The sequence below is a fragment of the Manacus candei genome, unplaced genomic scaffold (genome assembly GCF_025592945.1).
Source record: "Manacus candei isolate 608988 ecotype Guabito, Panama unplaced genomic scaffold, ASM2559294v1 h1tg000057l, whole genome shotgun sequence".
Classification (NCBI taxonomy): Eukaryota; Metazoa; Chordata; class Aves; order Passeriformes; family Pipridae; genus Manacus; species Manacus candei.
In genome coordinates this window covers 7,713,672-7,737,014 of record NW_026138105.1, presented here as the reverse complement: position 1 = coordinate 7,737,014, position 23,343 = coordinate 7,713,672, and positions in this window count along the sequence as shown.

Genomic DNA, 23,343 nt, shown 5'->3' with positions numbered 1-23,343 from the left:
AGAGGAACACATCTTAAAAATTGGTATTGATAATGATATCTACACTTAAGATGTGAAAACTGTCTTAGTGGCTTTGTTCTCACTTCTTCCTTTCCTCTCCAACATTTTGAATACCAAGCAAAAAATAGCAATTATTATTACAGCATGTATAGGAAACCATCGTGAACACATTCTGAATTACCTTAATTTATTCTGTTTATCCTCTGATGATTTTTCTAATAAAAACTTGCTTGGTTTACACTTGTTAATGGAAGAATTTTGAATGTGAATGAAAATGGTCAGTGGCTGACCCCTCATAAAGTGCACACACAAAAGCTTTGCTATATTTAGTCATCACTATATCTGGGCATAGGGTTATTACCTACCTCCCAGGATATGCTGACATTCCACTAATTACTAATGGGGCAGGAGATCCCAGAATTAATGTGAATGGGTAATGCCCAGAGCATTAATATTGTGCTTCACAGCATCACTGACTATCACAATCATCTTGAGAGCCTCGACCTGTTCTTCTCTGGTTAAGTTTCCTGAAGTATCATGACCCTGACGGGTGAGTGAAGCACCAGAGGCATGAACTTGCTTCCTCAGTCAAATCACCACTGTTAGTACTTGGAGATGGAAATACTCAAAGGAGCTGAGCAGCAGCAACAGCTTTTTGGTCCATCAGTGAAGGCTTTGTGGAAACCTACCTGCAACAATCAAACATGATGCAAATGGGAAGATACTATTCCAGCTGCAGATACTGCTGGTTTCATGGCTTTGAATATCAAAATTCTCAATCCAATTCAACAGCCAATTACATACACGTAGCAGAAAAACATTATTCCTGACCCAGAAATGAATTAAGGACGTAGGGGAATACAGCAATTTACCCAGAAGTGTTTCAGATCACAAGGTCTTCCTCTACAGGCATCAATACATGGATTTAGCAGCTGATCAGCCCACGAAGGACAGAAGCAGGAAAGTTAGGATGAGTTTGTGCCTCAGGATATATGTTCCAAAGAGCCAAAGAGAGCAACCTCCATTTCACTGCTGTAGGATATGTCCTATGCCCTAAAAATTCTACCTATTGACAAATCTACAGGATAAACAGAAGAGAAACCTGAGCTAAAAAGAATATCCTAGAAACACCCAGCACCCTGTCAGCCCACATAACCATCCTGCTCGAAGGGAGGCAGAATTCCAGAGGGTCAAATAACTGCTGTGTGGGTTGCAGGGAGTCTCTTGAGTCACAACTTAATTACGTGATAAGAGATCAGCGCTGTACACGTGCAAGGTGAATTTACCCTGAGAGTGTCCTGCTTTCCAACATGCAGCCTTACAGAGAAAGAAGTAAATCCATGAGGAATTTGCAGAGAGCAGAAAGCAGAGTGAGACAGCTCAAGTGATCCACACTTACACTTATTATTAGAAGTGAGAGAAAGCTGCAAATAAGCCCGTGAATATTCTGTTTCACTGCATTCAAGTTGCTTTTCAACCTGATTCTTCAACTGAGCTTCTACACATCAATCTCTCTGCAAATACCAGAGCAAAAACCTGTGTGTCACTCAAGATTTTGGTATGTTGCCTGATCAGGACAAGGGAAGGGAACAAGTTTTCAGATTGTTGCACTGAAGCAAGTTCTGCCTAGAAATAATGCACTTTAAAAGCGTTTTAAAAAGTGAATCTTTAAGTCAAGTACATTTTTAGTATTTGCATCAATCCATTTTTCCAATCAGGAAAAAGGAGGACATCACATGATATGGATACCCATTACAAAGAGCTTAAATTTTAAACATTGGAAACCCACAATGAAGTGCTGGCAACCAATCTACTGACAAAGAATGAGTCAGGAAATCAGTTCAAATAACGAATACATTGAGAACTTCATAATAAAGTCAATTATGATTCATGCACAGAAAACAGACACCATTCATTCTCCATCATCCGGTGAATAAATCACTGAATTCCCCCTTATCTGAATATGTTTCTTTAACAAAGCTGGATCTTATAACAGCTTCTTAATTCAGCATTTGCTGACAGTAAAGGAGAAGGAGAACCTATGTGGGACATGCAAAGTGTCAGCCTTTTTGAGGGCCAGATTTAGCAGTGCCTCCTGGTCATCCTATAGATGGAAATCATCCCACAGTATAATCTGGGCTATGGACACAACCCACCACTCAAGCCCAGTCATCTCTGTGGGATACCCCTACAACCAATCGAGGATTTGGACCTTTGTCAAATATATATTTTCACCTGAGGTGAAACCCTGGCCACAGAGAGTGAAGTTTTAGGCTTGGCCTCAGCAGCTCCAGGTTCTACTTTGTCTTGCTGGCAATAAAGGGACAGGGGGTAAAAGCACGTTTTCCCTGTAGGTGCTCCTTTGTATTCCTCAACCACTTTCATCCACTCCCGTGTGCTCCAAAATCTTTAGCCAGACAGCTAGTTTGCATATGCTTTTGAGATACTAATTAAACACGTACAAACAAAGAAAAACCTTGAAGCAAAAGAGAAAACACAAAGAAATTAAGGAACTTACTTCAGAAGTCTTGGGTAAGCCAGTCAATTGGGTTTTCCCCACAGATTCCCCTACTGCCTTGACTTCCCCAATCCACACACTCCGCTAATTCCAGCAGTGAATCCATATATTCACAATCAAGTGAAAGAACTTATAGACATTAACCACAAAGCATAACTGCATACATGAGCATAACTGCACACAAGCACATGCTTGTTTTAAAGAGGGAATCTTGAACACCTTGGGAAATGTGTACGACACACTCCATTAATTTTCTGGTTCCCCGAATTATTCTGTCGACAGCAACGCAGTAGCTACAACCCCCCAGCCCCCCCCCCAATCAACAAAACCCCTACACTCAGCATTTTAAGTATTGCACCAGTAAAATAAATCTGGAAATTCTATATGAGTTCTAGCACAGAGGTGACAGTAAGGGAAAAGGGATAAGTCTGGAAAAACAAGATGTTTTCAGTCCAAATTTGAAATCACACCGGTGCAACTGGAATTTTAGATGATCAGTTCAGGTGTATTCCTTCTCTAGCTCCACACTTCAGCATGATAAATGCACCAAGCTTCCTCTAATTTCATCTTTTTCCACCAAGGAAGCTGTCCAGATAGAAAAATCTCAAACTGCACCCTCCAAATAATACAACTGAGATATTTTTTTACAGTTTGCCATAAAAGTGCAAGGTTTCCTCAGGTCTACCCAGGGACCAGATTATTTGGGGTTCAGAAATACCTGACAGGCAATAATGGCTTATCTCATTAATTTTGCTCTTGGGAGAACAGCAAGAGGTGATCGACTTCTGCTCCCTTTTTGTATGTTTGTTTCCTATCGCAGATTTTTTTATTTCACAATGAAATGCAGATAAGAAGTTCACCTCAACAAGATAAAGAGTGAGATGGGTGCAATTAACTCTATGGGGTAATTTGTTTTCTACAAGACCCATGACTTCAATAACATAACATCTAAAATGCTGGAGGTATCAAAAAACTGGAAACAAAACCAATAAGAGCAAGATGAAATGTCAGCAGATGGATTAACATCATCGAGGATGTGCCAGATTCTTAAGGCTATATTAAGCAACTATTTTTTTCCAAAGCAAATTCTATGATAATTTTAATAACTTTACTGCGGAACTTGATTTCCTTTTTAACATTAATTTCCCATTTTCCTGCTGCTCCTCATTGCTACTCCTGCAGGGAAGGGGGGCTGTTCCCAAACATGCTCCAGTGTCTCAGCTGGGCTGTGGATTCCTCACTTCAAAGTCTTAAGTGCAAAGTTCTCCATTGTTGTTACAAACACCCACAATGTCACATAACCATCGTTCCAACATGATGTCATCTTGAATTTTTTGTTTAATTTGCTCACTTTTCCCCCCTCCCCCCCCAAAAAAAAAAAAGTGTGGTTTCCTTCTAGCTGATTTGCTGTGCTTGTCAGCCATCACCTATGTGCTGGCTGTCCAAGGGTCTGAACACAACACCCTCAGGGGATGACTATATATAAAATATGTGAGACTCAACAGACAGCTGATTTAATATGACCTTATCAGCTTATGGCACAGTGTCTCCTACCATTTTTCTCTGACAAAATTGAGGTGCTTTTGGCAGCAGGCAATAGATACACACCATATCATATTTAGCTCCATTCCCAGGATTTAACAAGACTGATGCAGCCTTTCCTATCATTTTTTTCCTCTTAAAATGGGGTTTTCAAGAACATTGAAAAAACCAGCACATCACTGCCTAAATGCCCAGCTTTGCTGTCGGCGAAACAAAGGCTCTAAGGGGCAGTTTAGCTTTTTACATAAGAACTCTTTTATTTGTGTTGGGGGGGTGTGTTATTTTCCAGTGACCTTTGATAAGACCAACACAAGCCAATACAGAGCAGAAATTCCTACACATGGGAGGACTCAGCCAACTGAACAGGGTGGAGACTGCAGCAATGAGTAGTATAAAGGCACAAGAGAAACAACCTGCAAAGCTCAGTTTATGGGACATCTGGCCCAGCTGCTGTCACTCTGCAAACACTGTCTCTAGACACAGCAGCAGGGTAGATACATAACCTGTTCCCTTTCCCATCTCTGCTTTAGCTCCTCCAAGACAAAAGAAAACTGGAAAACGTAACCCTGACACATCTGTGCTTGGTTCTGGCACCAGCCCAACCACCCAGGTCCACAGTCTTCCCTCTCTGTGGTTTCCCAGTGTGGACACAGTCACAAAAACTCCACTTGCAAGGAGCACAAAACAGGTTGGTAAGTGAATCTAAACATGTGCCATTGCTCCCCGTGGCCTTCTGCACCACTGTGGGATGGATTTTCAATTAATTCCTATTAAAACAATCAGCTCCCTTTAGAAACCATTTTTGATTCTGTGTTTGCTCTAATTAGCACCGAATAAGGAAAGTATAACAGCAGCACCTGTCCTCCCAACATTTTTAACAAGCTGTCAGAGAAGGAACAGTGTGAATAACAGCTGAGTTTAATATGCCGCTTTGCCATTTTTATCCCCCTGCACTGAGTTGCTTTTAATATTTCTGGGTGACCAAAGCAAGCAATTTTGAGGTTAAGTGAATACACACAAATTCTTATAGTTCCTTGACACAAAGAGTTCAATCTCCATAAAAAAAAAAAATAAGCCCATGACGAAATCTCCTCAAATGACTTCTGGATGTGTCACCTGACACATATTGCTTGGGGTCCCTGCCAAAGCCCTTCAATATATAATTATCTCAGCTGTGCAACAACTCTTATTTCTATGCATTTAAATTCTTCGGCTTTCTTTTTCTTCACAGGAGAATGTTAATGGAAATCTTTTCCAACATCAATAGTATGCCATTGAATGTCTGAGGTGTTTTTCCCTTATCAGAGATCTGATCTACAGATGATAAAAATGGCAACTTAATCTTAGCACTGATGAAATGTAACCATCTGAGAAGTTCAGGGACGTGTGACCTCATTCCACTATGTTCCTGCAAGACCTGAAAGCTCCTAGAGGCTCCAATAGGAGCAGAGAGCACTCCAAGGAGTTAGAGGCATTTGCAATCAATCTTTCATGTTATCCATTTAACTAAAGAAGAGATACAGTAGGAGATGGGGAAAAAAAAAATCATTCATTGCTTCTTGATATAAATAATATTGATCCCAATTCAGGAAGTCCCTAATCCTCAAATCACTGGAGGTTGGGGAAGTATCACTAAGTGTTTGCCTCATATAATCCTTCCTGCACATCCCTTTGCCCACATGGAATGAGAACAGTGAGTCATTCTTCAGCTCAAAAAGGTGCCTCACCCTGCTTCCACACAACAGTGCTCTTTTTTTCCATGAAAATCAACCAGAATGTGTCCAACCTTGTTTGAACATCTTCAGATGGCACTGCAGATGTTTCCTCAGATGGAGCCAAATGTTCAGATGTTAAGAACAGGAGTAATTCCCTTGAAGTCATCGGAGTTCTTCCAGTTCCTGCCACCTGAGAATGCTGCCTACTGTTCAAACCCAACCCACCATCCCACTGCAAACATTTACATAGAAAACAGGTTTAGGGAAGGAGAGATTGACAACTTCATTCCTGATATTCTAATTGTGGGCTGGACAGCAATTTATCTTGTCTCTGATCAAACCTACCAGCTATGAACAAAGTTTCACAACTGCAAGGAGGCTTTGTGTTGCAACTTGCAACAAAAAAATGTGGCATCATATATTATGGCTCAAGTGTTCAATGTACAGAGATCTGTTCTCGTAGGGTAACAGAACTTTTATGATAGGATTTTTGTTGTTGTTGTTGTTGCTGAATTGAAGAGATGTAGCTCTAGTCTTTGAAGTTTAAGACTAGTTGTAAATTCCTTGAAGTCAGCCCTATTTCCTTTTATATTAGCATGTTAACAAGCTTTGGAAGACTGACAGACCTTACAGGAAGACACAGCTGGGTGCTCCTCTAGTCTGGGCTTAATGAAAACCAGAACATGAAGGCTGAACTCTGTGGCTTGTCTGCTGTTTACAGACTCGGCAGGAAGAATCCACTGCCCCAGTGATGAAGGCATAATGTCCTCATCAAATACTGATACTTTCTGTACTACCAAGGAAAACAGTTGGGATTAATTAAGAAAGGAAATGCCACGATATTTTAAATTACTTCTGTAGTTTAAACCTTTGTACCAGATGAAGTCCACAAATAAATAAAAAAAAGAAAACCAAACCAAAAAAAACCCCAACCCACCCTGTGGAATACTGTCAAAGATGGGATTTTGCAAACAGGGACTGATTAAAGGGTGAGGGCCTAACCATGAATGTGATCCAGATTTGGACCATGAAGAGATAGATTGCCTTCCAACTCCTCCAGTGGGGAGAGCTCCATGTTGGGCCAAGTGAAAATGTGAAAGATCAGGAAGAACAAGATTACATATAGAGCAATCCCAAAAATACAGTGGGAATCAGAGTTTATCAGGATGACTGTGATTTCAAAGGATGCTTCGAGGGATGTCCATCCCATGGACAACACATAACACAAGCCCTCTGGAGGGCAGTTTTACGGCCACCTTTTGCAGTACTTGGGTTGGAAGCATCCTCCCTTCTCTTCCAGGGAGTCCCTCATGCTGCTTCAACCCTTTTACACTGCAAGAGCTGAAAAGTAGATCTTTCCTCCCATTTCTGCTTTGCTTGTCCAGGCCCTGATGTTTGAAAAACAAATTCTAGAGAGCTGAAAGGGAGATCAAGTTGTGATGCTGCCTTCTGGAGCTCTAATATCCCTGGAAAACATCTAGGAATATTGTCTGTACCCTGAATTTTAACAGCAGATTTTACTATGGCATCTATTTACATATACTTTTTTGATTTAGTGAAATATATGCTCCAACACGGTCATAGTATATGTCTAATCTCCACATGCACAAAAGATAAATATACTTATAAATCAAATAACTGCAGGTACAACTGGCCAATTCTAGTCAATGACACCCAGTTTCTATGACAGCTGCATTTGTCCCACCTACTTCTAATGCTTATAAAAGTCTATAGTCAAGTGCTTGGAACAAAAGAACATTCACAGGTTAAAAACCCCCACATTTGAATTACTATTTTACATCCTTTTAAACAAAATCCTGATATCAAAGGCCAAGGCAAAGCTTCTTTCTTAGAGTACAGTTTTCAAGTCAACCAGACAGAGCTTTGGTGTTATTACAGCAACATCCTTAAAAACCTTAAATGTTGACAGCAAAGATAACCTTTAAATACTGTTCAACCCCACCAACCATATGCTGCATTTTCACGCATGCTTAGAGCATTTTGCTGCGTGCCAGACTTCCATGTGCACCTGGTTATGCAACCAAAACATCCAGCCAGAAATGTAAATAGCACAAAGTCTGCAAAGTCTTGGGCTCTATCATTGAGCATTAAAAGCGCAAGTTCAGAATCTGTTTGGATGAACACGGAAAATAAATCATTTCTCGGGCACTGAGGACAGTTCTTCTGACCCACAGCAGAAAGGAAGGGGCAGCAAGAACTTACTTTTCAAATGCTGTGGCTTATGGGCAGTAAGGTTGTAGAAGAGCTTGATGGAATCCAGAGTCAGATGTAAAATTGTTCCAGGTTATCTCAAAGAGTAGTAGTATTTGATGGCTGCTTTTTCCCCCCCCCTTCTCTTTTTGAAAACTGTTTAACTATAACTTTTCTAGAGGTTTTTAAGTTTCTGAACAGCCATGCTGGGTAGTTGAGATTTTTGTTTCTCCTCAGCCTTCTCCCAGTGGTTTTTAACTGCCTATGCCAGCCTGAGCACCCAAAGCGCTCACATATTTATCACATAGTGATAAATAAAACCACAGACAGCAACACCAAAGGTATCCTGCTTGCAAATTTCCATTTTTTTTTTTGCTTTAGAGTCAGATTCTTTGCTCCTGAAATGAAAATAGTACAAACACAGCACTTTTGCTCAGGGAAAGGCAAGCCAGCCCAGTAGGTTTTCCTCCCAGGCCCTACTGGGAGAAAACTGGCTACTGACTGGTAACATACTGGGTGTGGGTGTGTTGCACACTTAACACCAATGAGTTGCACTCAGTAATAGGGCAAAAACCCCAAGAAACTCAGAGTAGGACAGAGAAGGACTCTATGGATCAAAACCATAAGCACCTACTTGAACCAGCAAGATCAGAGTCCTTGACCGAGGGCATGGAAAGTGGTGAATCCAGTAGAAACAACAATGCTTTCACTGCCAAGGGGATTTAAACTGATGATTTCAAAGTGCAAATATAAGACATTCAGAAAATCTGCCTCCTGTTATAGACCATAAAGCCTTTGTGCAGCTGAGTTTGCCTCAACTTTGCTGTACTAACGCAGCGTGGTTTCTGAATAGGCTTTTTATAAGACGGGACATGTCAGTTAAATAATAAAAAAAAACCAACAAAACAAAACCAAAAACCACAACCCAATAATCAAGGATCAGGACAGAAGCCAAAATGTTCAGGTTTATAAATTTTAAAAATGCTTTTTATGTGTCTCACGCACTGTTTATTCTCATGGGTCAGTTGGTGATGATAACATCCACATTAAAGATCTTTCTCTGAACTTTATCATGTGTCCTGTGCCCTTCACTCAGCTGGTGTAGCCAGTCTATTGAAGTTCATACAATGCTTCATTAGTGCTCATTCATTTGGGATAGCAGTGTTCCATCTAACCTGAAATATTACTATGGATCTTTGTTTCTTCCACAGTCTTACTTCCCAATTACTATTGTTAAGTCATTCTATTAAAAAATTTTGCAATTCCATCAAATAGGCTCAATTAAAGGAATCATCTTGCTGCTTTGGTTATTATCCTAACATTTCATCTTAAATCTGTGCTTCTGACTATGAGAAGTCATAAAATAGGAATTGGTCTATAAATAACATATACAAAGTTTTGACTAATATGGAATGAATGTGCTCCTCTCACAGTCTCCATGTAACCTCCATAATGTCAAGCCCCTGAGTGATTTTTGTTGATTATGTACAGCATCCTGACATGCAAACTCACAATTTGGCCTGAAGACATTTGCAATTAATTAATTAATCCCAACAGAAATTATCAAAACTCATTCACCGGGCACTGCACAGCCAGCAGCAAGCAAGAAGAGACTTTTTAAACCATGGAGGAGAAGAACTCTTCAAGCAGAAACAAAGCCTGCTGCAGAAAACAAAATGTAAATCTTAGAACAAAGAAAGCTTCCTGTTAAAGCATGGATGCACAACGAGTTGCCCAGGGGTTGCATGAGGTCCTTCCAGACCCACTTTGATGCCCATCACACTTCCCTCAAGGCTTTGAGAGTTGTGTCTGGCCTCTGACAGGGATAAACCATAACGTCTCAACTTACCACAATAACATTTACTAGAGAAACAAGAAGAGAAGCCTCAAAATCCTGGGGAGGTATCGATGCCTGGTGTTTTTTTTTCTCTTAAATGGGCAAAAATTACGTGTTCCTTTTGCAGGACAAATGGATAGACGTGGCGACGCATTTCAAGAGGGCCTTGTTGTAAATCCTTAGTTTGAAGGTGCTTTTCAAAATTGTAGAATCCTTTACTGAATGCACAGAAGGTGATTGCATTACATGCACTTTCCAAGCCAGTTATAGTGCAGCTCCAGCCACTTTGATATGAGCTGTGACTGATTACAGGTGACTGCAGAAGTCTGACATTTCTGCTGCACGTTATGTGCTTGAGTAATCCTTTGCTTACAGTGGCTGAGGGACTAATATACCAACTAATGCTGAGTTGGAGGAGGGGGAAGGAGGAAATTCCATGGAAAATGCAACTAAATACAGTTGCTTACAGCCAGTGGGCAGGATTGTGTGTTAACTTTCAAACCTGTGTTACACCACCTGCAGAAAGTGCAGCTATGATGATGCACAGCTCTACTTCAGTGTTAGAGACAGCACCCACTGCAGCCCACAGGATCCTTCTCATAAAAACAGATTAAACTGATCCCTGTTGGGCTTTCAATCCCACTGTGGTTGGTTTCAGAAACACATGGTTGGAAGCTGCTGTGTAAGAGTGAGAAGGAAAGAGTAAATGCAAGAACAACCTTATATGCACATCGGTGCTGTGTACTCAGCTGGACCAATTCAGGGCAGTTTCTGAATAGAGCTTGTTGATAAATAACCTTTTATAAAGCAAAACATGTAAGTTAAATAATAATAATGATCTGGGATCAGGACAAAAAGACAAAATATCAACACCAACGGGATTTAAAATAGGGAATAATTCAGCAAAATTTAAATTTAGTCAATCAGTTTCAGTGAACTAAGACTGGTTTATTATTATGTTGACTGTTGAACCTTTCTTAAGAAAAAAACTACCCTGAAAGTCAAAAATTTTCACTAATTTTTTCTTTTTAATAAAATTTCATCAAACCCCTCAACATTTTGTAAGGGGAGGAAAAAAAAGTCTGGACTATCCCAAGGTTTGGTTAAAGCCATGTTTTTCTGAAGAAAATTCTTGTGACAAAGGCTTGCCTTCATCCAGTTCTGTTTTCTTTGTTGTCTGCCAAACCCACAGCAGGATTTTTAAACTTTTATTTTTATTTTCTTTGTCTATGATTTTTCCTATTCCATCCCACCACCCTGTCTCTTCAAGAAGCTCCTGGTTTTGCTCACTGGTGAGACTGGATGCAAAACTCCAGGCCACCTCAAAGACCACCTGCTTTTCTGGGCCAACCTGTCATTTCTGCAACATGTTGTTCTTTCCTTCCCTAAGATGCTCTTGGGCAAATCATGCACCTTCCTGACCCAGTCCAATTGTAAAACTCAGCTGCTGGAGTGGCATGAATGTGGTAGGACTAAATCAGGGCTTTCCAAGCAGATTTCCTATGTGCAAAATTTTTGAGAGGCTTCTTTTATGAATTTTACATTAACTTTCTTCTCCAGGCCTTAGACACTTCATTGAATTGACTAAAATAATGACTTCCTGGTTATGTGACTTGTATACCATACAGCTTAAAATTTTAAGTTAATTCCTGGTGGTTAAGACTCCCTCTGCATCTCACACAGCACTTCCCCAGTTGCATAAATTACTTTTCAAGCAGCATGTATATAATATGAAATAAAGGAGTTTGCCATTGGACAGCTGAGCACAGCACAAGGAATAATTTGCTGAGTTTTGTTTACACTGGTTGTTGAGAATCCATTGTAAAAATTAAAGGGAGGAGGTTTAACCCCTGAGCCTGCTGGGCATTTGCACATCTACACTTCCTGCTCTGTTCACTAACCAAACACAAACCAGCTCTTCATTTGCATTTTTATTTCTTCTAAATATGTTTGTGTTTAGGACAGAAGAATCTAAACATGTGTAAAAAAAAAAAAAAAGCATTAATGGTATAAATCTGTCCAGAGCAGCTCCTTAGACATACACAAAGATAATAAAATAATTCAGTCTACAAAATCCTGACCTTGGTTTGCAGGTGTCCATCACAAACAGGCATTAATTAGCATTAAAGGGATGTTCACACTGAGTAGATGAGAAAGACACTGCAGTTTTCAATGCTTGTGTGAGGGTGGCCTGAACAAGACACCTTCAGTTAAAAGAAAGCCTGAGAGGGTTTTACCCTTCCAGCCTGGTCCTGAAAAAGTGAAAATTTCCCCTTGGTTTTCCTCTTTTAAAACAGTAGTAAGATCCATTTTCATCTTCTCCATGTTTGATGGGTACCTTGGAGATATCAGATGGGTACGAAATTTTGGAAAAGATAAAAGCAGATATCTAGGATTCTGTGATGAGTATTCAGAATCAAATTATCACACAGGTATCTCTGTCACTAAATAAAGCAAAAAGGGTCAATAACCCTTTAAAACCTGCACATGCACCAAAGAAGCAACACCAATCCAACGAGTGCACATGTTGAAAACGGAGCAACTACCTTTTTTGCACTTAATGGCACAGAGAAGACATTGTTTCTTCTGTAGCCCCAAGAAAGGAAGTACTAAAAGATCATTTTTAAGTATCATAACAATTTTCACACAGCAGCTTCTGTGAAAAGGGGTTCCAGCTATTTAATCCTATGAATGCAAGCAATCCTGCAATGAATCAATTATGTGAGTTCCAAAAATTGAAACAAGAGGCACAATTCAGGACTAAGGAAGACTATAATTTACCTCCCCAATCCAGTAGCTGGAGGCTTCAAAGAGAAAGTACAGCTGAGAAGAAAGAAAAACACAGTGGAACAAATTATCCACCTAAATGATGTAAAGGGACTGGAATCTGGCCACAACTGCTAGATTTAGATTTCTTGTAATATACAGGAAAGTGTAAAATCCAGTATGACATGTTTGGTAAACTAAAAGCACAGGTCTCCCTTCCCACCCTCAAAATATAGATATCTTTACAGAGATTGTATGAGTCAGAGTGGGCAAAGGAAGACAGTCAGAGGTCTGCTATTCCAACTCAACATGTCTCTAATTTATTTAAGACCATAACCAATTTAGGAAAGCCACAGATAGCTACACTAGGCCACCAGGCCACCCCTGAATTTTGAGATATTCCCCTTATCTGTTGCAATCTGCTTTAAATCCAATCATCTGTGTTTGAATAAAACTCTTCTCTTAGAATGACATCTTGACCAAGATGAGAAACTATTATTTCATTTCATAATTTTTTTTCCCCTCAAGGCTTAGTGCCCTGTCACTCGATGCTTTCCCTCTCTAAGGTGAACTTCAGTTGCTCCTCTTCCAGTCACTGGTTCTTCCTATGTCTTTCTTCACCAGATTAGAAACATATATTGCATGCCTTGCCCTGAAGGCACTTATACATGGTAACCAGGTCATCTCCCTTTTTGAAAAACTTAGAAAAGCCCTTTAGTTCTCACAAATACAATAAAACTTGGGAGCTTTTCACTCTTCTCCAAAAAATACCCCAAACCTCATCCTTCTTTGCTCTCTTCTCTCCATCCTGTGACACGATAAAGATCCCTTCCTTGCAGGCAAAGAATTTCACACAGAAAGGAGACACAGTTTTAACGTGGGTTCAGCTGGTGGGAGGGAAACATTTCAGCTGATATTTTGCACATCACCAATGCAATCCTCTTCCAGTGATGGTCACATGGTGCTAATTCCTAATTTTAAAATTTTCAATCCCAATTTTGTAAAATGGAGCCAAAACGATGATTAGAGTTGATAAATGTTTAGTGCAGGTCAAATGAGCAAGGATTGTACACTATGCTTTGTCCAAATCCTCTGCAAGGCACTATTGTCCCACCTTCCCATCAGCTCCCTTCCTATGCAGGTTTCCATATTTCCACTACAAAGTCCTAATTTCTATCTCCTGTTTCTCTCCTTTCACCTTTCCCAACAAACCTGTTGCCCTGTCTTGAACTCTATTTGCCTACATGTCAGTCACATTCAATTCAAAAACTACATTCAAATAGGAAGAAAGGAAAGATGAGTTAATAAATTATGATAATAATTGGGCAAAGAAAGATTAAAAGAATTGTTTGTTTGCCAAATAGCTATTTTCCTAAATTTACAAGGCAGTGGTCAGAGCCAAGGAGAACTGCTCCTCTTTATGGGACACATGCAAGCACTGAATGGCTCCTTCCTGTGCCTTTATTTTACTAAACTTGTCACACCAGATTTTACACTTCCTTCTAAATTATGAGTAAAAGGAACCCTTTGTTTGTCATTTTTCCGCTTTGATGGATATGGATCATGATCAAACAGTGCAGCCAAGTTCCCATCCCCTGCTCACAGCAGCCTCAGCTCCTGGAGACATGGAAATGCCCCTAACGGGCAGCTCAGGGCACCTGGATTTCCCAAGCCTCCTGGGCATCACACCCTGCCTGGCTCTGTGCTGCTCATCTTTCCCACTGCCACTGCTAAATCATTCACCAGTGCCTGGGGGAAGCTACAGTTTAGTGATAAATGCGGGTCACTCAGATCTCTGTATCTCTGCAAACAAGACACCTGGCTTAGCCACCATCCCCTCCCTGTGCTGTATTCCAGAGGCAGGGAGCACGGATACATGCTTTTTCTTTTCCACAAACCACCTGTTACCTGCCAGCACTACCTCTAACATACACAGCCCTTATTTTTATTACTTCACCCCTATGGCATGAGCCTTCCTCTTCTCAAGCACTTTATATTGTCACCAGTAACTGCTTGTGATGGCAGGACAAGGAACACTGGTCACCAGCACTCCTTTTCCTACCTCAAGGCATGGAAAGCTGGTGGGTGGTTCAGACAGCCAAAGAAGGAAATAATGCTGTGAGCATTGCTTGGTCTAAGTTCCTGTCCTGAAGGCTTGTTCTATTATTCACAGAGCAGCAGCAAATAAATCAGGAAAATGGAGCAGTAACCTCCCACCTCCACCAGACAAATGGAGAGACTCGTTTTTTCCCTTTTGTATAATTACTGTGCACAATTTTATGACTGAAGGGGGACAGGTAAGGGTTGAATATCCCAAACAGAACTGAAACAAACTCAGCATCACAGTGAATCGGGTGTGATGAGAGAGAAGAACTGCAAGAGCAGGACAGTAAAACAACACAGCTTTAAAAGGGACGTCCTTGATGCAGACCCAAGACCTGCACAAGGCTTTAAGCTACAAAGGACACAGACCCAAGACCTGCACAAGGCTTTAAGCTACAAAGGACACAGAGCTCTGAAGTTATCCATGCCCTGCAGAGTGTGGCTGCCCTGGGAGCTTCTCCCAGGATGGTGCTTGCTCATGCAAACAGCCCTCATGTCTATGTATGACACACCTGCACACACACCTCACTTCTAGGTGTGGAGTGGCCCAGAGCAGGGGGTGACCTGCCTGGGCAAGGCTGTGGCAAAGCGGGCCATGGCTGGGCACTCCCAGCTCCTGTGCCAGCTGCTTGTCCCAGCACAACCCCTCCTGTGCCCAGGGAGAGCCCAGACAGGCCTCAGCACATCCCGGTGCTCTGCCTGGCTCTGGGTCACGGGTGCCTGGCTCTGAGTCACCCCCTCCCTGCTCCCCGGGGCCACGCGGGTCCCCTGGGTGCAGGGCAGACACAGAGCTCCAGGGCCCTGGGCTTTAGAAACAGTGGTCCTAAATGGAGGTAAAGGGCAAAGGACCTGCACTGCACAGCGTTTGGAGGGGCTCTGGCAGCCCTTGTGGCCAGGATGGGACCAGTGACACCGCAGAGAAGGGGCTGAATGCCCAAGGCAGGGAGATTGGGCAAGGGGTGGTACCAGGACCAAGAGGTCTCGTTCCCTCCTGCATCACACAGCTGAGCACGGGCACCTTGTGACAGGAATGGCTGTGCCACACATGGAGAGGCACGGACTCTTTGGCCCTGCTTCCATGGGTCATCTGGCAGGGCTCAGAGTCATGCTGAGGAACAACATCTTTACAAGAAGAGTTTTTCAGTAATACTGGAGAGATCTTGCTGATCTCTTTCAGCTCAAATCTCTACACCCTACAAATAAAGCACTTTGGAAACCACCTTAGATTATGGAGGGCAGAAATCCTTTTCCCCTTCCTCTCCCTAAATTTGCTCTGATGGCTTTCATTTGTTGCAATTCAGTAGAAGTTTTGGTGAACTCTTGGACAGACAAATGCTATACAAGTTCTTTACAAGTGCAGAAGTATAAAACCTATTCACTGAAAACTACTGCATAATTACTGAATTGAATATTTAAAGAAATGTGATTTTATTGTGACTTCTCTCTTCAGGAAACTAGGGGAAGATTCCTCAAATAACTTTCATTTGTCATTGAAAATATATTGTATTTCTCCTTTTTTTCCCTGTTTCAGAATAGTGGCAACTTTAACATGCTAATAAATCTTAATGCAAGACTGTTTCAAACATAATTGTACTAGCTGTAGGCTAGATTACAGGTGTCCTTTCAGACACTTTAACTCGTTGTATTTACATCTTGCTGCATCAATTGCATGGCTATTGTAAACTTTATATTATGCAAGGTGTGTAATTACACAGGGTTTCCAGCTCCCATCACAAGTGCACACCTGGTCTGGTCCTAACAAGCACATTCCTTCTCAAAATGACTACGTAATTAGAAAATTCCACTTCTTGGACACAGCACAGTGCTTAGCAGACGTATATTTTACTGTGAAATGCGTTACCATTTCTCTCACAGGGTCACTAGGCACGCTGTGAGCTGTTCATTGTTTTTAATCCTAACATGACCTTTATACTAAATACAAAAAACAACCTTGGGATTGAAAAGCATGGCATGATGTCATGAGCACAGAGAATGATTTCAATGAACCCAGAGCTGTTTGATCAGGGACCAGTCCTCCCAAGGTGCTGAGTCCTCATTTCCTGCAGGTCCCAAACTGGAGTTTGTGGTGCCTGAAAACTGGTTGTCCCAATTAAAGTGGGAAAATGAGGCATTTAAAATCCACAGCTGCTTAGAGAACGCTCACTTTGAGCTTCCAACTCAAGATGTTTCGCCACGCTTGCGAGTCTTTTATAAGAAAAGCTTCAGAACTTTGTTATCGTGCACTCAAACACACAAAAACACTGAATGCCAAAACTGCAGAGTAGTAGAAACACAGTAATAATTTTATCACTAATTCAGTCAACTGGAGTTGATTATAGATCTGTGTGAGCAGGATCTCTGCCCCCTCCCACCCTGCACAAACAGGGGTAAATGATGTAAATATGTTAATAAACTTTTGCTGCAAACAACGGGGAATACACTCCAGACTCCTTCTTTGCTAGAAGGGAGAGGACTAGGAAACACAGGGAGGTTTGCAGGAAAGTTTCAGGACCAGGAATTGTTAGAAGTGGCAGCTCTTTTCACACATATTGTTGAGGATAGAAGGGAGAGAATGGTAAATCATTTCAGAAGAAAAAGAGAGCACCAGATCCCAAGCCCACAGGAATCCTTTGAAAAAAAAATAAAAACAAATGTGTAGATACTTTCCCACACTTCTCAAATCAGAATTTTAGATTCATCTATGTGATCTGTAAAACAGCAGTTATCAGATTAAACCCCAACTTCTCAGGTAAGAAACATGGCCCCATGAATTCACATGAATAAAGGGGTCAGATTTATACGTAGATATTTTAATTCTTAAACAGTTAACATAACAGTCAAAGAGACACTTGGTTACTTGCACAAAGGGAAGGCTATAATTGTAACATCTTTGCTCTAAGGTGAATAATTAAGTAGATTCCACTGACAAAAGGATGAGAAGACTGTGCCTCAGGACATTTAGTCAGTAGAACTGAGCAACAGGTTACAGGGAAGCAAACAAGGCTATATTTAAACACAAACCTATTGACTTGATTATTTTCAATGCAGAAAAGAAAAATTGATTCCTAAAATGAGTAATCCTTGGGCAGTTTAACAGAATGAAGCAGAATGAGCAAATTCAAGGTCACAGATATTAGTGTTGCAACTCTTTATATCAGGTTATCCTTTTACTGTTCTGTCCTCCTTTGCCCCTTGACTCTCAATTTCTTCGCAACAAACAAAGGTGGTAATACCAAAAAAAATATTATTATATATTTATCATATTCTTTAGTTAATAAATTCCTTTAATTAAGCTCAGCCATATTTATGAATAGGTTTTGCAGATTTGGTCTCTTTTGTTTGAAACACTAAGAAGCCCTCTACAGATTTTTATTCAAAATTATTTTTCTTCACTCTAACAGAGAATTTAAGTATTCATAAATATAATTGTAAAGTTCTCTTGCAAGAAAAAATACAGAAGTGCTGTACAGTTACTGTGTGACCACCCAGAAGCCAGAATTAAAGGAACTGCCTGATCTGTAGCATTCACCTAAGGCTGGAAATCATCTCTTTGTGGGGGCTTTTAGCACATGCTCCCTTCTGTCGGTGCAGACAGACAGGTGAGGAGAGCACAAGGGGCCCTTCCCCAATAGTCTTCACATATTCTTAGCGTTTATCCCCACACTAAGGCTGGAATCAACCCTTCTCCAACAGGAAAGGGTGAGATTCCCTCCTGTACATCCTCCCTCTACTACCTGTGGGCTTGGGGGATGGCATCACAGGGAGTCCATTTGAGGCCACAGTGCTGATCAGTAACTAAGCAGTGATACAGCACTGTGATGTAAAACTACTACCAAAAAATCAGCCCCGGGTTATTTGATGTCTTAACAAATCCAGGCAATGGCAAGACGGGTTTCCAGCTGCTGAAGACTATGCAGAGCTGCTGGAAGTGGTGCACACTCTGGAAACTCAGGCATTCTGCACTCAAAAATAATTTTAAGCCAATATGACGTCCTTCTTGTCTTGTCTTTCATCTGGAAGAGGGGGGAGGAGGTGGCTTTTTGGATCAGAGTCAGTTAACAGCTCTAATGAGGTCTGGATGGCAGATCGGGTCAGCACACACACAAAACACTCCAGAAAAGGATCAGCAAACACACTCACATCTAGACAGCACAGGATCCTGGGGACATATAAGGCAGTAAGTCAGGAGAAGGACTGGATTGGCTGGCCCAACTAGTTTTCCATCCAGCAGGACAATCATCTTTAAAGAATGATTTTTAAGCCTTTCTTTTCCATCTCCTATTAATTTGTTTGACATGACCTTATCAGGACTCTGCTAGTTATGTTCTGCTTTCCTTATGTAGTTGTTTTCAACAAAGTGAAACTGCATATAGTTGTCTCCTTCTGTTATGCCTTCGCTTCTGCAGTGCTGAAACATTAAAACAATTTGAAAGATATGACAACGAAGTTCCTCAGTACAGTGAGCATGTGGATTGATATGTTTTGATTTTTTTCTTTAGAGAACAAGACTTGTCAGTGCTCAACTAGAAAAGCTGCCAAATACATCATCATCTCTCATTCACTATGACCCAGGTGCTGTCAGCCCAAACTGACTGTTTTCAGTAAAAAGAAAAAAATCATGTTGGGTGAGCTCAAAACGGATCCCAAGAGGTGCCAATTAGGAAGCATTTAAAGTGCAAATTCTAATGTTAATTTCCTGAGTTCATTTGCTGTGTCCATTACTAAATCTCCAGTTTAAAATGCACTTTATAGCCTAATTTTGTACCACACAATCTGTTTCTTTCCTGCTCCACATACTCTTACACTTGCACGTAGGACTAACAAATGCATTTAAATCTTTGATTCACTGCCATTAGCAAGAGAGGGAGAAGAAAAACTTAATGATGGATGATATGATACGCTGTGCACAGAATGCCTTCATGCTATTCACAGCACATTATTATCAACATACCTCTTCCCATCATGTGCATTTTTTAGGGAACTAAAGCAAACAATGCCTCTGAACTCAGAGAAGATTCTCTAGTAAGGGGGATTAAATTCTATGGATCATATAGATTTGTTGAGTGATCAGTTTTGTTCAGATCTTATCTGTTTATTTTGGTCCTGGTTTTTCTGCTGTAAATACCTTTACATTGAAATGTGGGGCTTTAATACCTTAAAGGGAGCAGTGAAATGTAATAAACATCTAAAACCTGCTTTTATACATGTTTTCATCTCAAAACCAGTCACCTAGATCCCTAATCTAACCACTGCAATCAACAGAGGAGCAACCTAATGCACTTAATCTTGGGAGAAATCCAAATGGAAGGGCTGAAAAACATCTTTAAAACCATCTGTATTTTAAAATATACTGTTGCCAATGGAATGGAAGGATTTGTTGGGAGTATGTTGATATTCCTTTTTTCTGTTAGAAATAAAAGAAAGTCTTTCCAATTTTGGTGCTTATGTTTTGTACATTTTGAGTGCTTTTGTGCAGCTTCCACTCAGTGGAAGACAACCAAGCAAGGGCCTGAAAGCAGTGCTGATAGTAGGAGTAAGCACATACTTTATCACCAAGAATGCCACTGATTTAAAGGTGCTCCCCCTTTTACGTGGCTTTTGAAGTCAGAGTTTCAAAAGATTTTAAGCCAGTTCACTTGAACTTCAATACATTTTCTGTTGTATGGCTTATTTTGGCCAAAATAATGTGAGAAAAAGCCAGGTTTTGACACCTGAGTTTTTCCAATTTCTAATGGATATCTTAATCCAGTCAAACACTTCCAAAGGAGTTTTATATTTGGTGGCAATGGGATGATTCACATGCTTAAAAATAAGTACATGCATAAATGACCTCTGCTTTGAAATTTGTTAATACTGAAAGTATTATGTTTGATTACTTGCATAGGGATCCAGAGGGTCCTTGTCCTGTGCTTATCAGTAATACAGAAACCAAGGAATACCAAGGAATATCTCCCTTAAAAATTCAGCTCAAAACACTCATAATCCATTTAAAGGAACCTCCCCTTCTCCACTGCCATTTTATTGCACAATTATTCACCACATCCATAATTTTTTAAGTTTATCAAACAATTTGTTTAACCTGCTTTGAGAGCCGGCAGAGGGTTAAAGGGACGGTGTAGATCTTTGTCTCCAACGGATTTTTTTAGATTAAAATCTCTTCCTGATTCTTTAGAATAAAAGATGCCTAACCTGGTGACTGAACTTGTTGAGGGAATGCCATGCTGGGTCCCTGGGAATTGGAGCTGGCAGCGCCCGCTCGATGCCAGGGTGCAACATCGCCCCCGGCAGCTGAGCCAGCCCTGAGCCAGAACAGCCCTGGGAAACAGATGAGCTGCGACCAGGGCTCAGACAGGGAAGGAAACCGGCCAAAAGGATGAGAAATCTCTACAGCAAAATTTAAAGTACACAACTACTCTCATGGTACAGCTCGGACTAAGCTTGAGTTGTGTCTTTGGCTATCTCTGCTTACCTGTGTTGCTCCACGTTGACAGCTAATTATGCTCAAATGGCAGGTAAATTAATTTGTTTTCCAGCATTTGGTGAAGCCTGCATGAGCAGAATCTCCCAGCCGACCTAAGACCATTTGGTCAAACAACATTTGCAATTTGCTTCTATATTTAGGACACTTGCCTGTAAAATCCCACATATATTTAACAAGGTCAGTGGACAAATCTGGGCGAGTGGTGAGCAATTTCTGCTATACTAAGGTACAAACACAATGAATGAAAGTTTATTTCTCTTATGTCTTCAAATGTAAAAACACAATACTGAGAAATATCTTGTGAAACTAATTCCCACTGCAGTGTTTTTTTAGCTATTTATTAGCAATCAGTGTTCTTTTCCACCTTTTGGAAACAGATATAGAAAGACCAAATTTCTTTGAGATTTTGAATTTACAAAAGCTAAAAAGCCCTGGAAGTTTCTTTCAATAAAAATATATATATTTTAAATTCAGTTTCCTCTTTTTTTAGATCAACAACATCCCACAAAGAGAATGAAAGAAAATCAACAACTGAGACAAAGCAAAGCATTATTCAGATACTTGTTTTGGACTAAGCCTACATGTAGTCTGATGGAAGACTGATGTCTTATTGCATGCCAGGGCCTAAGCAGCGATTCCATTTTAACAGTCTAAACATCCCTAATTTTCACTTTCCTAAAAGGAACTATTTATTGATACATATTGTTCCTGTAGCACTTTGCATAACCATATTCATATTTAAGCCACTGTACGAAATGCAACACTACAGAGAATCAAAGATATGGTAGTATCAGGAAACAATTTTTTTTAATCCTTTGAAACTTGAATGAGTTTAAAATGCCTTTTCTTTTTATTTATTTCCTTAAAGTGCTTTCCCTTCTAAAAGTTAAAACCAAGGTTTAGAGGGGTCAGATCTCTTTCTTTTTTTAAAGGCAGTAACTACTGACAGGAGCTCTGGTATTCAGAAGTCCTTTCAAGGGTCTCCAGACGTGGTGCCCGTTCTGCCTTGTCTCTGATGGAGGCTCAGAGACCGCCACAAGATTCCAGACCCAAAACTTCATCGCTGCAGCACAGCTTTCTTCAGTGCTGCTCAGTGAAGTCAGTTTTGGAAGAAAATGCGTGTTGAGGAATGAATTCAGCACAGCCCCTTGCTGAGGGGTGGTAACGCCTTGGTGAGGGGAACATGTAACGTTCCCAAGCACCCAGCAGTGGAAAAGTGTCCTGAATTCCAAGTGCTCTATCTCGGTGCTCTATCTCCACATGAGCTCTAGCCTGCAGAAACGGAATTCACTGTTCCATGGACAAGTTCCAGAAGCTGTTTCCGTATGCAGTGCATGCCAAAACTGGGCCTAGTCGGCTGTTATTAAAATGTTGCTGTCAAGCCATTAAATGCTTGAAAAGCCGAGAATTAAAAGAAGCTTTATGCATGTACTCCCCATGGTGTTTCTAATCATGCCATTGATGTCTGCAGATCCAGTTCCCTTCAAAATTTAGCTACAGTTTGTGTTTATAAATCATTTCTTTTAAAGACTGCCACCAAACAGCCAATCTCGGGCCTCCGTCTAATCTGCAGTTTGAACAGGAATGAGATTGTGCTCACAGATTGCAAAGCATTCTTCAAAGGCAGTGCTGAATGCAGGTGCTTTAGGGGACTAGTCCTCCCAGAAACAGGGTGTTTTAAAAGCATCCCTTCCTCCCGTTGGACCAGTTTGCACTGGGAGCCTGCAAGAAACTCCTCCTTCATCTGCATTGCCCCTGTTCTGCATCATTCCCATAAATTCCCAGGATGTGTTTGGCCAGTTTGCCACAATTCAGCTATCCAGAGATGCCTAAGCTACTGAAATGAATGACTAAAAGCAGAGAATTTATTATCTCTAAAAATCTGTCTATGATCTATCTTTTCATCTAAATGAAAGGATTTTTTACTACATTTTCATAGGATATAAGATACTATCATTTTAAAAGACTTCTTACTGTCTTTTCATTTACATGTTCAATATCAAACCTTTCAAAGAATAAAAAAAAAGGAAGAAGAAAATTTATGCCATTATTCTTTTTTTCCTATAGGTTTTATAAATTTAGTTTAGGAAATCATTAAGGAGGCATTAAAGAACTAAAGTAACTTTGGTTTAGAGGAATCAACTAATATTTCCCACTCCTGTCTAAGACA